Raw genomic sequence first — 13,730 nt, 5'->3', positions numbered from 1 at the left:
CACCATTCTAAGCGACTGAAGTCGTACATACACAAGTGCACCAACCCCATGAGACAGGTACTAAGGTTTATCTCCATTTCATAGATGAGGAGTGAGAAGTCTAAGGCTCATGGACCTTAAGGGACTTGCCCAGTGTGACCGGGCCGTGTTGCAGGGCTGGGACACAGGCTCAGAAGGATGGGCTCTGAACCACTTCACCAGGGGCCTCGTCAGTTAGCAGGGGACAGGAAATGTACTGGTCACTCTTGGATTTGATCATAATGCGGATTCATTCATTCATTCATTCATCATCTCAGCACCCCACCCCCATCCACTATCTATCACTTCACCCGCTTTGTTACCTTCAGAGCTCTTACAACTGAAATCATCTGGTTCACTTAGTAGATTTTGTGTTTCCCATTACCCACCTGCCTCTTCCCTCCATGGTGTGAGCTCCTGGGGGTCGAGACACTGCTGCAGGCTGCGTGTGGACCCCAACGATCCATCCTCTTCACAGCGGAGCCCTGAGCCTAGGACACCACTGGACCCGTGCTTGGGGAGGACCTCAGACCCCTGCTGGGTGTGAAGCACAAGCCAGCCTTTCTTGTCAACACCCCGTGGAAGTCACAAAGTCCCCCGAGCACGAAGTCACCTGAAAGCAGTTAGCAATCAGCCCACCCTCCTCAGGCAGCTGCAGCCCAACTGAGGCTTTCCCTCCAGCCCTCCCCTCCCCACCACATCCCAATTTCTGGCAAGGATGGAGCCACTCTCCTTGTCACTGGAACTGGGACCATAAGATTCCCCTCCTTTCTTCTACCCGTGTCGAGGGTGTGACTTCTGATTCCTATTTGTCCAATTCAAACCCTTCTGCTGAGACCCCTAAAGGCCCTTGAGAAGAGTCTTTTGCCACAATACCCACCCCTCACCACCCTGCCTCTGATTCATCTGACATGCAGCTTCCTCCAGGAAGTCCTCCAGAATGCACCCCTGTCTCCCATCCTGTGCTTGTCCTGGTGTCTGTAATACACATGCTGTAATGTACATGCTATCGTTAGCTGGAGAGACAGCACCCTAAACTGGGTGCCCTTGGAGGGCAGGGACTCCTCCTATTCCATGCCCTGTGGGTAAGTGTACAACCCACCTTTGTTTAGTGAATGAATAAATGAATAAATTTTGTTGAGGTACGGACAGATCACATTTCGAGCCCACCTGGTGCTCACTTGTGCACCCTTCCAGCAGGGCTGGGGCAGGGGCCGCAATCCATCACTGTCACCTTCTCATTGGCCATCAGACTTAAAGCCTGGGGCTGGGGTAGGAGGCCCTCTCCTGGGACACAAGACAACATCACTTGACCCGTTGTCCTGCTGACAGCGCTCATCCGGAGAGCCGCCTCCCCGAAACACAGCCGGGGTGGATTGGAGCCACCACAGAGACTTGACAAGTGGGGGGATAGCTTGCCTGTGTCCGCAGAAGGACGCACTGCTGGGGAAGGTATTAGCATTCCAGCCACTCTCCAGATTTGATTATAGCTGATAACAATCATGCGGGACCCACTCTGCCAACGACAGCAATGCCAGAAGCGGCCTAATTCAATAGCCTGATGCTCCGGCCTTGTTTATATATCTCAGGTACTGTCCAGGGCCCATGCAGGAAGGCAGAGCGCTCGGGTCCACAAGACAGATGCTGCTTTTATTAAAGAGCCAATGGAAGGGCCTTGGCACTGCGGGAACAGGGTTCCTACCCTGTCAGCACATTCCTGGCAGGCTGCTTGGGGAGACCAGCTTCTCCCCAGGGACAGCCACTTTCTCCTTGCTTCCTTTTTTTTTTTTGCTTTTCATATCTTTTAAAAATTTTATTTTATGGAAGTATAGTTGACTTACAACATTGTGTTAGTTTCTGGTGTACAGCAAAGTGATTCGGTTCTACATATATATGCATTCTTCTTCATATTCTTTTCCATCGTGGTTTATCCCAGGATATTGATTATAGTTCCCTGTGCTATACAGTAGGACCTTGTTGTTTATCCATACTTTATATCATAGTTTGCTTTCGTTTTCAGGAGGGTCTCCCACCTGAAAAACCCGCCCTCTCCACAGCCTCCCACAGAGACCTGCCAACCCACTCACACTGCTGGGATCCAGGAAGGCGGAGGAGGCTGACAGGGAACTCAAGTGGCTTTTCCTGCCTCTCTCCGTGGTCCAGACAGGAGGAGGCTTGGCCAAGGTCACACAGCTGGTCTACGGAGTTTCAAGTCCAAGGAGCGTAGAGCACGGACCATAGGGCTGCCAAGTGCAAGGCTGACTCCCTGCCTCTGGGCACTTGTTCACCTTCACGTTTCATCAGAAAATGTGGTTCCTTCCCTGCTTCCCCACGCTCTGCTCGCTCTCCTCTACAGCCCTGCCACCTCAGCCCCAAATCACAAATGTCTCAACATTTGCCTCCCTCCCTTGGGTGGGATCCTCCTTGGACCGCCATCTCCATGGGCCACGTTCCTGTGTGCTGGGTCCCAGTGACCACACACTGGGAAGCCAGGTGTAGCCAAGGCTGGCCGGGGCTGCCCTCCCCCCCACCAAGTTGGACCATAGTCGGGTGAGCTCTTCGGGTTTTGCTGCGGCTGGAGGCTGGGATGCCCTCACTGTGCCCTCAACATCCCTCTGCAAGAGGCTTTAGTTCTGCCGACCTGGACTCAGACCTTCCCAGTCAGAGAGCCCACCCTCCCAGGTGAGGATGGGATGCTGGAGGGAGGGGCAGGGGCGGTGAAGTCAAGAGTCAGCCCTCCCCGAGAGGACCCGCTGCTTGGTGACACCAGTGGTCTCGCCCAAGTGGGTCAGGACCCTGCAGGCTGGACCGAGGCCTGGGAAACCGTCAGCCTTTATCATGCACCTGCTGTCTACTTGTCACCCCGTGCTCAGGTCCACGGGGGGACACACCCACGTAAGAGTGACGAGCACCTGCTAAAAAGTGAGTGGTGCTGGAAATTAAGAGTTTGCTGGTTTTGAAGATTTCTGCCTAATTCAAGGGTCTAACAGGTAAGTCTCAAAACATTTTGAATGAGAATGTTGTAAATATAGAGATCAAAATGTGACCGATACTATAGTAATTTAACCTCTTTTAAAGGCATCTCAACAGGTTTCTAGAAAAGAAAACTAGGGGGAAAATAACTATTTTTAGTATGTTCACGAAAAGCATAGGCTGATTAAAAACTAGAATTTTATACATACGATGAAAACATATATACAAACGTATATGTGTTGTGTAAATAATTTTCAGCGGATAATCTTATACAGAAAACTAATCATGGAGCACATCTGCACACATCTTTGTATGTATAATCTACACATGTGCATATGATTCTAAGTGTGAATTTTACAAAATTCTTCTAAAGTTCTTCCAAAAGTCCTGTTCCCAGGTACAGAGATTTCTAGCACTCTTGAAACATAGGAAGCTGGTATTTCTTACAAAGAGACCTAGTCATATTGGATCAGGACCCACCCTGATGACCTCATTTTAACTTAATCACCTCTTTAAAGACCCTGTCTCCAAATACAGTCACAATCTGAAGTACTGGGGGTTAGGACTTCAACATCTGGATTTGGGGGGCACAATCCAGCCCATAACAGCCTTGGAGAACACAAGAAGGGTACCTGGATTTGGAGTCGGAAGGCTTGAGCTCTAGACCCAGCCTTGGTCCCTGGAAGCCCTGTGGGTTAAGACATTTCACACTTCTGAGCCTCCATTTTCCTATTTGTGAAACGGCCATAATAATCTCACCCCGCCTCTCTCAGAGACTTGCGGGAGAATCCAAAGACGTAAAGGATGCAAAAGTGCTTTATAAACTGTAAGGTGCAGTCTGAGTGCAAGGGGGTGGCAGGGGAGCCCTCTACACAGGGGTGCACAGAGGGGGGGTCAAAGTGGGGTTGAAATCCAGCCTCATCTCCTCTTGCCAGGTAACATCGAGCCCAGGGCTGCATGGACCTGGAGAAAAGGGTTCCATTCTCTAATGCACATGAAGGTTCTGGAAGGTTCTGAAGGACCAGCAGAAGCCTTGTTGGGGGTGTGGAGGAAGGGGAGGTGATTGTCTCCAGGAGAAGCAGAGCACGGCCTCCAAATCCTACCAAGTCCTCGTCTAGCCAACCCAGGCCTTTCTCTCAAGTCGGCACAGTTCCACTCTTCCGGCTGCATCAGGAATTACCTCTCCTTTGGGCCAAAGACAAAAAAGTGTGTGGACTTGTTTCCAGGATTATTAAATTACATCTAGCATATTTTTCCCGAGTGTGTCCCGTCTTAGTGGGGTTTAGAGCTGCGATTGGGCCAGGCGAGCTCCAGTTACCTCTAATGAGGAGATTAATCAGCAGGCTTAACGATAATTCTTCATTGATTCTCTTGTGCCTGCGGAGCCCGCGTCGGCCAACCCAGGGCCGGGGCGGGGGGAGCCCCAGAGCATTCCCTCCACCCACCCAGGAGCGCTCACCTTGGTCTGCTTGGGGCCAAGGCCTCCGCCTGCCCTACTGAAGAGTGGTCCGGTGCTCTCAGGATGGGATTAAACACCAGCTAACACCCCTGTGGGGAAGAACAAAAGTTAGAGCAAGAAATAAAGACCCCAACAAAAAAAATTCAGCTAATTCCATCCTGTCAGCAGTGGATATTAAGACTGTTCGCTGGCGAGGCCTGCCATGCGTAAGCCACAAAGGCACTACTGTTGAGCTTTAATTTAATTTTCAGAGAGGTGAGCGAAGCCCCCAGTGCTCTGGAAAGGAGGTGCTGGGAGCTTTCCCTCCCTGCGGGCAGTCTGGAGTTTTCCTGAGGCTTTGCCGAGCGGGTCCCCTGCCTCGGTGAGGAGGGATGCTTCTCAGAGAACCGTTGATTGAACGCCTACTCTGGGCCTGCCTTTCCACCGTCTGCAACTGTCCCCATAGCTCAGAGCTCAGATGTAATTATGTCCATTTCATGGATGAGGAAACTGAGGCTCAGAGAGGCTGTGTGATTTCGGTGAGGTTGCCCAGCAAGTAGGCAGCAGAGTTGGGGGCTCAAGCCCACAGGCCTTTCCCACTCTGCGGTTGCTTTTCCCTAAGTTCTCTGCTGCCACTCAAGCAGCAGGACCTGGGGATGGAGACAGAGGTCACTTCTGTGGCTTCATCTCCTTTGGCAGCTCTTTGGACTAGTGGGTGCTGTTTCTCGGGAAGTTAAATGAAGGACCTTTTTGCCCAACTATCCCCCCTTCACCCTTCACCCGCCGGAGGGCTGTTGCCCCCTGCCCATCCCTTTTTATTTCTCGGCACTTATCAAGCATGTCCTCTTAACCTGGCACTGGGCTTCATGGTTTTTACAGGGTTAACTATTATTTCATGCCCATTTTACAGCTAGGGGGTGTTGAGGCCAGGAGTCCAAGCCTCTGTGAGCTGCCTCCCTTGTTCTGATGTCCGCTGGGTCCCTCTGGGGGGAATGCACCCTTGCTCGTAGGAAGGAAAGTTAGGAAGGGTGCAGGAAGAGGGAGGCGGTAGACAAAGCCCTGTAACGACTTCTCAGGCTGTGCAGAGGGCACATCAATCTTTCTAAGTTGACCAGGTCACCAGTGCTTAATGGCTTGTGGATGGCTGTCCTGTGAGGCTGGCTTGAAGTGCCCACTAGCCTCGCCCCGGGGATAAGGAGGTCAAACGGTCGGAAGAGGTGAGTGGCCGAGGAGAAACAAGACATCAGGCAGGAACCGTGAGGATTTCAGTCAGACAGGGCTGGATTCGAGTCCTAGCTCAGCCATCAACCTGCTGGGTGACCCTGTGCATTTTTCTTACTCATCTTGGGGTCCCAGTTTCTTCTTTTGCTACACACACACACACGCACACATTGCCACCACCGCTCTCGAGGTGACATAGGGTGTTGAGAGCTAAGTGGGTAACTTTCACATTTTACTCTCTTGACAAGGATATGGACTTCTGAAAACACAGCACACATGCCTTTACTTTCACAGTTTACAAAGACCTTTCCCATTCATGATAGGGAACATTGGTCCCCCAATTTTCACAGGAGGAAACTGAGGTGCAGAGAGAAGGGGCTTCCCCACACGCTTCAGGCTGCAGGGAGCTTTCTAGAGCACTACTCTGATGGGGACAGTCTTCTGTTTCAAGGACCTGCCACTGCCCTCAGGGTCCAAATAAAGTGTGTGTGCACAAGTGTGTGATTGTGTGTGTGTGCATGTGTGGATGTGTCAATGTGTATACACAGGTCTTCATGTGTGCACACGTATACATACATACATGGTCGTGTTGTGTGCATATGTGCACGACTGTGTATGCACGTGTGCATGCGTATGCATGTGCATGTGTGTAAAATCTGGTCCCCGGTCCCTCTGTCCCCTCTCCCCATGCTCACACAGACCACACCAGTCTAACTGAACTACAGGTATAAGTTCCCTGCTACCCCGTATTCTTGGCTGCCTTCCTAATGGCTCACACTGACGCTGGAGCCAGACTGCCTGGGTTCAAACCCTGTCACTTATCCTTCTGAGGCCTCGATTTACTCATCTCTAAAATGGGTTTCCTAGCCCCTGGTTGGTGACATTTACATGTATTATTTGCAAAGTGTTTAGTACAGTGCTTGAGACATTGCAAGTGATACAGGAGTGTTTGTTAAGTAGATAATTGGGTCGATGCCTCATCTGTGTATCCTTAGACTGCGGAGCAAATCTCCCTGTACTGGGAGCGTCCATCCCCACAGACTGTGAGATCTGCTGTCTTTGAAGCCCCAGCCCCTGGTTCTGTGGGCCCAGGACCTCCGAACATTCAGGAGGCTCCCTCCCGGGTCCAGCCAGGTTCACCTTCAAGGGCTGTCTCTTTAAGGCGGCATGCCCTGTATAAATCTCTCTGGAGGGCAATAAAAATAATAGCCATGCTAGTTAAGCCTGTGAACAGAGAAACTTTAGATCGGAGCTATCCAATTAAATGATTCCTCCTCCACGTAAAATTGTTTTTGATTTTTACTGTAAACTTCTCAGGTCCTCCCATCCGAAAGCATGATCGAGGTAACTCCAACAGCTGCACCCTGCAGGGATACAAAGATTGGAGATGCTACTCTTGCTTCTGGCCCATCTGGTGCAGCTGCCCGTGTGGCTCCCAGGTCTTGTTCCCGCCCCCAAATCAGGCAATCCCACCAGGCAGCTGATGGGTGGGAGGGTGGGAGCTCTGGACGCACCTACCCTGGGGAGGAACAGGGAGGAATGGGTGAGACCTGGCCCCGCACAGCTATCAGGTGGGTCTTCTGAGTTCAGAGCTACCCGGAGCATGTCTGGCTTTGCCAGGAAAACATTAGGTGGCCCTACAGGTGAGGCCCAGCGACCTCAGTTTCTCTATGGAGGCCCAATGGCAGGGATGGGTTGGAATTGGCAGGCACCGGCCCCTGGAAACCAATTGTTAAAATTTCAGGACTTTTACCAGCAGGTTGTTAAACAGAGTCACCATTAAAAATTAAATTATGTAAACTTACGATTGAATAACATATTAAAAACAAAGGTGGACTTCCCTGGTGGCGCAGTGGTTAAGAATCCGCCTGCCAATGCAGGCAACAAGGGTTTGAGCCCTGGTCCGGGAAGATCCCACATGCTGCGGAGCAACTAAGCCTGCATACCACAACTACTGAAGCCCGCGCGCCTAGAGCCCGTGCTCTGCAGCAAGAGAAACCACTGCAATGAGAAGTCCGTGCACCGCAACGAAGAGTAGCCCCCGCTCGCCGCAATTAGAGAGAAAGCCCAAGCGCAGCAAAGAAGACCCAACGCAGCCAAGAAAAACAAAACAAAACAAAACAAAAACCAAAGGTAACGGTAAAACTACTCTTCATGATACTATAATGATGAACGCATGTCATCACACAATTGTCCAAACTTACTTAATGTACAACGTCAAGAGCGAATCCCAATGTGAATGATGGACTTTGGGTGAGGAGGATGTGTCAATGCAGGTTCATTGATTGTTACAGATGCACCACTGGGGGAGGGTTGATACTGGGGGAGACTGCGTGTGTGTAGAGACGGGGGGATATGGGAACTCTCTGTACTTCTGCTCAGTTTTCCTGTGAAACTAAAACTGCTCTATAAGACAAAGTTTATGAATTAAAAAAAAACCTTCTCTATAAGACAATGTTTATGAATTGCAACTCAATTCATCCGAGGTTAATTAGTCAAAGCTCATCAGTTCCTGATTATTTTACTAGATTTTTGCTACCATCTAATGGAAGTACAAATAATGATGGACTACCTCCATCTTTTCCCAACTCTACATTCAGGTGATGTCGCTTTGATAGCTTGAAACCAGCCATGGTGGGAATATTTACGCCACATAAATGGACAACTGCTACACATCGGGGCTTAATTTATGTTGTTGTGGTGATTGTTTAGACTTGAGGAAGTATGCAGAATAAACTTAAAATATGTCATGTCTACAGCTGTTATGTTATAAATAGCCCCTCAAATTGAGGAACTCTTCTGCCAGCCTTTGAAAACTATTATCTGAGTCAGAGGAGAAGTTGCACATGTCATTAGTGAACTGGTGAAATCTCCATCATTTCGCTTTTGTCTTACTTGTTAACATAAGTGAAAACATCAACAAACATTCCTGTCTGGAGTGCCCTCATTCTTCGATTGCATCTGTAGTTTGGCTATGGATATAGGAGTTCAAGAATGATCAATGAAGGCATTCTCTGAGAATCAACTGGGGCCATGTGGAATTTACAATGAGGAGTATTGTGCACTTTATTATTTGTTAACTGTGTGCTACACATCTTTCATGTGAGTAAAATTTATAATAAATATTTACCTGCAAAGGCTGCTTGGCTTCCCTCTTTGTCCCTTAAGGTAAAAGTTGAAGGGAGTATAGCACACTTCAAAACCAAAGAGAGAAGAAACAATAATAACTACTGTTTATTGAGGGCCCCCTAGATGTCAGCTCTGTGCCAGACATTCCCCCCCGTTCAAACTTCACAGTCGTCTCTGGGATGCACCTTAGTTTGTGTTCCCTTGAAAGTGGACCCTGAAAAAAGGATGCATGTCATTTATCAGAGAGGTGATCCCAGGAAACGTTAACAGGGAAGTGGGGAAGGGAAGGCAGCCTATCAGGAAGTGGGGAAAGGAGGCAGGGAAGGGAAGGCAGCCTATCAAATGTTAGCAAGCCAGTTACCATGGGGACAACTGGAGCTGGGTCCTGCTGGGGACTCTGGGAGCCAGGGCAGGGCTTGCACTCAAGACAAAGAGGGCCCAGGGGGCTGGGGTATGAATACATCAACTCCTGGGTGTCATTGGTTGGGTGCTACTCTGGGACTGCTGTTAATTCATTGTATTTGGCTCCCATATTACGACATGGCACCCCCATTTTTTCTCTGAGAACAAAGATAACCTCATGTCTCTCTGAGAAGGGATGAGAAAATAGCCTAAATTGTCTTCAGTGGAAGAAGTCAAGGAGCAGGTGACAGGGTTCCTACACTCTTTCTAGGACTCAGTCCCTCTCTCTCTGTCTGCAGGCTCTTTCCTCTGTTCTCCCCATGTTCTCAGAAGCTCCGCCTTCATGGTGGTGAGGTGTTTGCCCCAGATCAAACCTGACATCCTCCTAACTTACAGTGAGAAAGAGAGAAAGCCTCTTTCCATGCACTCAGGCAAAGATGGGGGTAGGGGGGTGGTTCTCTGCTTGGGGCTGATTGGTCCGGCTCAAGTCACATGCCCACCTCCCTCGACCAGTTGCAGGGGCCAGTGTAGGGTGATGTTCTGACTGGTCAGACCTACGTGTTGTGCTCCTTCAGGAGGGTCCCACATGCAGTAGAAGGAGGGAGAGGGACTCACCCACCTTGAGACCAACGCTGACAACAGATGTGTGACTTGTGTCCATAAATTTTATGAATTCCATAGCATTGATCCAGAAAGGATTCTGAAGACATTAAAAAGGGAGGTGAGGTGACCACTTTGTAAAAACATGGAAAACGCATCTGAGAAATGGCAGCATGCAGCCCGGTCCCTACATTGAATTGTCATTATATTTTTTGGCTACGCCACACGGATTGTTGGATCTCAGTTACCTGACCAGGGATCGAGCTTGTGCTCTCGGCAGTGAAAGCACGGAGTCCTAACCACTGGACCGCCAGGGAATTCCCAACACTGAATTACCTTGCTTGTTTGTTTACCTTCATGTCTGTCTCCCTTTATTAGACTGTAAGGTTCTTGAGGATGGGGGGCAGGGATTCTGTCTTTGTGGTTCGCTGCTGTAAGTCAAGCACCTGGAACAATGCTTGGCATATAGTATCAATAGATGCTCAGTAAATATTGGATGGGCCATTAACTAATAAAGAGTATAGGTGGAGTTGGCTTGTAAGGGCAGTGGGCAACGTACATACTCTGACAAAAACAAAATGGGGACCTAAATAAAGCCAGACTGTGGCCGATTACCTCTGTGACCAGGAAGATTTAGAAAGTGATCCAAGTGGACTGAAAGTACCGAAAATAGTGTTTAGAAACCAATTACTATGGGCCAGCTCTCTCTATATCAACTCACTGAATCCTCCCACTGCTCTGTTGAGGCAGGAACTGTTATCATTCCCATTTTATAGATGAGGTAACAGAGGCACAGAGTTTAAATGCCATGCCTAGAGTCACCCAGGTGGGCTAGTGCTTCTCAAACTTTTGGGCTGTGAATAAGACAGATACACTTCTAACCCTCATAGAATTTACAATCTAGTGCACAGCTTTTCAGATTTTAAATGAGCACCTGGGACCTTGTTAAGACACAGATTCTGAAAGGTATCTCCTCCTAAACTGTTGGTGGGAATGTAAATTGGTACAGGCACTGTGGAGAACAGTATGGAGGTTCCTTAAAAAACTAAAAATAGAACTACCATATGATCCAGCAATCCTACTCCTGGGCATATATCTGGAGAAAAATCTAATTCGAAAATGTACATGCACCCCTATGTTCATAGCAGCACTATTTAAAATAGCCAAGACATGGAAGAAACCTAAATGTCCTACAACAGATGAATGGATTAAGAAGATATGGTACATATATATAATGGAATACTACTCAGCCATAAAAAAGAATGAAATAATGCCATTTGCAGCAACATGGATGGACCTAGAGATTATCAAACTAAACGAAGTAAGTCAGACAGAGAAAGACAAATATCATATATTGCTTATATGTGGAATCTAAAAAATGACATAAATGAAGTTATTTACAAAGCAGAAAGGGATTCACAGATCTGCAAAACAAACTTATGGCTACCAAAGGGGAAAGGGGGGTAAATTAAGAGGTTGGGGTTAACAGATACACACTCCTACATATAAAATAGGTCAACTACAAGGTCCTACTGCACAGCACAGGGAACTAAATTCAGTATCTTATAATAACCTTTAATGGAAAAGAAATCTGAAAAAGAATATGTGTGTGTGTGTGTGTGTGTGTGTGTGTGTGTGTGTGTAACTGAATCACTTTGCTGTACACCTGAAACTAACTCAACATTGTAAATGAATGATACTTCAATTTTTAAAAATGGTTTTAAAAAAAGGAAAAAAAGATACAAACTGTGATTCATTAGGTCTGTCTGGGGGGAGGCCTGGGAGTCTGCATTTCTCACAAGCTCACAGATAGAGCTGCCACCTGTGTTGCCTTCAGTGGCAGGACTACTCAAGGTAACACGGAGGTGAGGACTTCTTGGAGAGGCAGACACAGGTGGTCTGGGTGAGAAAAGGGCCATAGAGGTGAGCAGAAAGGAGTTGGGTTCAAGCAGAACCTCTCCTGGGTAAGAAGCAACTGGCTGTATTATCACATTTTGGTACTTAATGGACCACCCAAGTGTAGCTTACTCTCTGGCCTAGGTGGCCATCTCCTCACACCTCCCCTGTGCTGTCCCAAAGCCTCTGAGCCTGAAGACTCAGTTCCCAGTCCCTCTCAGTCCCAGCAGCTTCCTGCTACAGGCCCCTCCTGCCTCTGACAATCCTTACCGCCCCCGCAGGAGCCCCCTTTCCTGGACTGCTCTGGGCTGTTGGACGGATGCCCTGCCCAAGAAGGAGACCCATCAGCACCCCCTGAGCCCTGGACTTGGGATGTGGAACAAAGTCTGCTAAGTCCCCTGCCCCAGCCTCACTATGTGGCCTGCAGACACTTCAATCTCCACATCTGTAAAATGGGAGGGTGACACTTCCAGCTCTAACCTCCAGTGCCTGATTGGTGGACACACTGAGAAGTCTCAGATTTCAGGCACTCCATCTCTCAACAAGCGCAGACAAGACTTTCCCTGCTCTCCCAGGGTCCGGCAGTGCCCTTGATGGGGTTGGAGGGCCAGTATGCATCCTGGGTGTCATACCTTTGGCGCTGAGGAAGAGGTGTCTTGCTGGGGAGACCGTAGGGCTAGGCTGTGGCTCTAGGTTCTGGGCAGAGAATGAAGGTTTCACCAAGGGCCCAGACCTGGCTCCCTCCTCCTTCTCCTATATTGCTTCTCACACATGGAGGTTTGGGGGGTGGGTGCCAGAGAGGTGGGGCAGGCAAAAGGAGAGTGGAGGAAGTATCCTGCACACAGTAGAGGTTAAATTATATGTTTGTAAAATGGATGAATTAGTGAATGAATTCAAGTTCGTTCAATTTTCTTGAAGGAAGATTCATGAATCCTTGCTGGGAGGACTGCCTTGGGAAATGGGCTGTGATGGGCTGTGTCCTCTGTTATATCTCCAAGGTCTGGTACATATTAGGTACTTAATATACATTTACTGAGTTTATGAATGAAGAGGATTGAACAGTTGTGAGGAAAGAATGTCCCCCAGCTGAAATGAAGGAGTCAGTCATTCCAACTACTCAGGAACAGGAAGGGGAGTCAAAATTAAGCAGTAACTAGTATACAGAGAAAGAGTTTTGGCCAGCACTGAGTTCAACGTGAGTCCCACTGTGAGGTATTTGCTAATGGAGTTAATGCCCACTTGGGTTGCATTAACAGATGTATAACGTTTAAAATGAAGGAGGTTATTTCCCTTTCACTCAACTCTGTTTTACCACGCTTGGAGAAATTGTCCTGCATTCCGAGCCCTGCTATTTAAGAGAAGCACTGGCTGACTGAAAAAATCTGGAGCAGAGGTGACAGATAGAACCACAAAAGGGTAGTTGAAGGAATTTCTGGGGATGATTCATTTTGAAAAGAGAAAACTCAGAGCACCTAAAAATATCTTGAAATAGCTGAAAAGCAGTTCTGGGAAGGTTGACTAAACATTCTTTGTGTAGCCAAAAGGTAGTAGAAATATTACAGAGTCATTTTTAGGGTCAATCTGGGAAAGAATTTTCTTGCACAAAAATTATCCAAAGGTGGGAGAAGCTGTATCCTAAGACAGTGAGTTCAGAGTCACAAGACAGAGGTCAACTGTCCGTTGAAGGAGCTATTACAGAGGTAACACAGCAAAACAAAAAGGACATCTCAAGGCTCAGAAGACCTGGATTAGAACTGGCTCTGGTTAGACAATAATGAAGATAATGAAAAAAATCAGTGAAATGGAGAAAAAACAACAATAGCAAAAGAAGGAAAAGATTAATAAAACCAAACGTGGTTTCTTCAAAAAGATCAATTAAGATAGATAAGAAAATGCAAACAATGAAATACAAACTGAAATGGAAGAAAATACCTATTGATATAAGGAAAATTAAAACATAATTTAAAAGTATTAGGAAAAACTAAAAGCTAATACATTTTAAACTTGAGAAAAAATGGAAAAATGTGGGAAGAATAAAAAAGAGCAAACATTT

This window comes from Balaenoptera musculus, chromosome 2 (assembly GCF_009873245.2).
Source record: "Balaenoptera musculus isolate JJ_BM4_2016_0621 chromosome 2, mBalMus1.pri.v3, whole genome shotgun sequence".
Classification (NCBI taxonomy): domain Eukaryota; kingdom Metazoa; phylum Chordata; class Mammalia; order Artiodactyla; family Balaenopteridae; genus Balaenoptera; species Balaenoptera musculus.
This window is presented reverse-complemented; position numbering follows the sequence as displayed.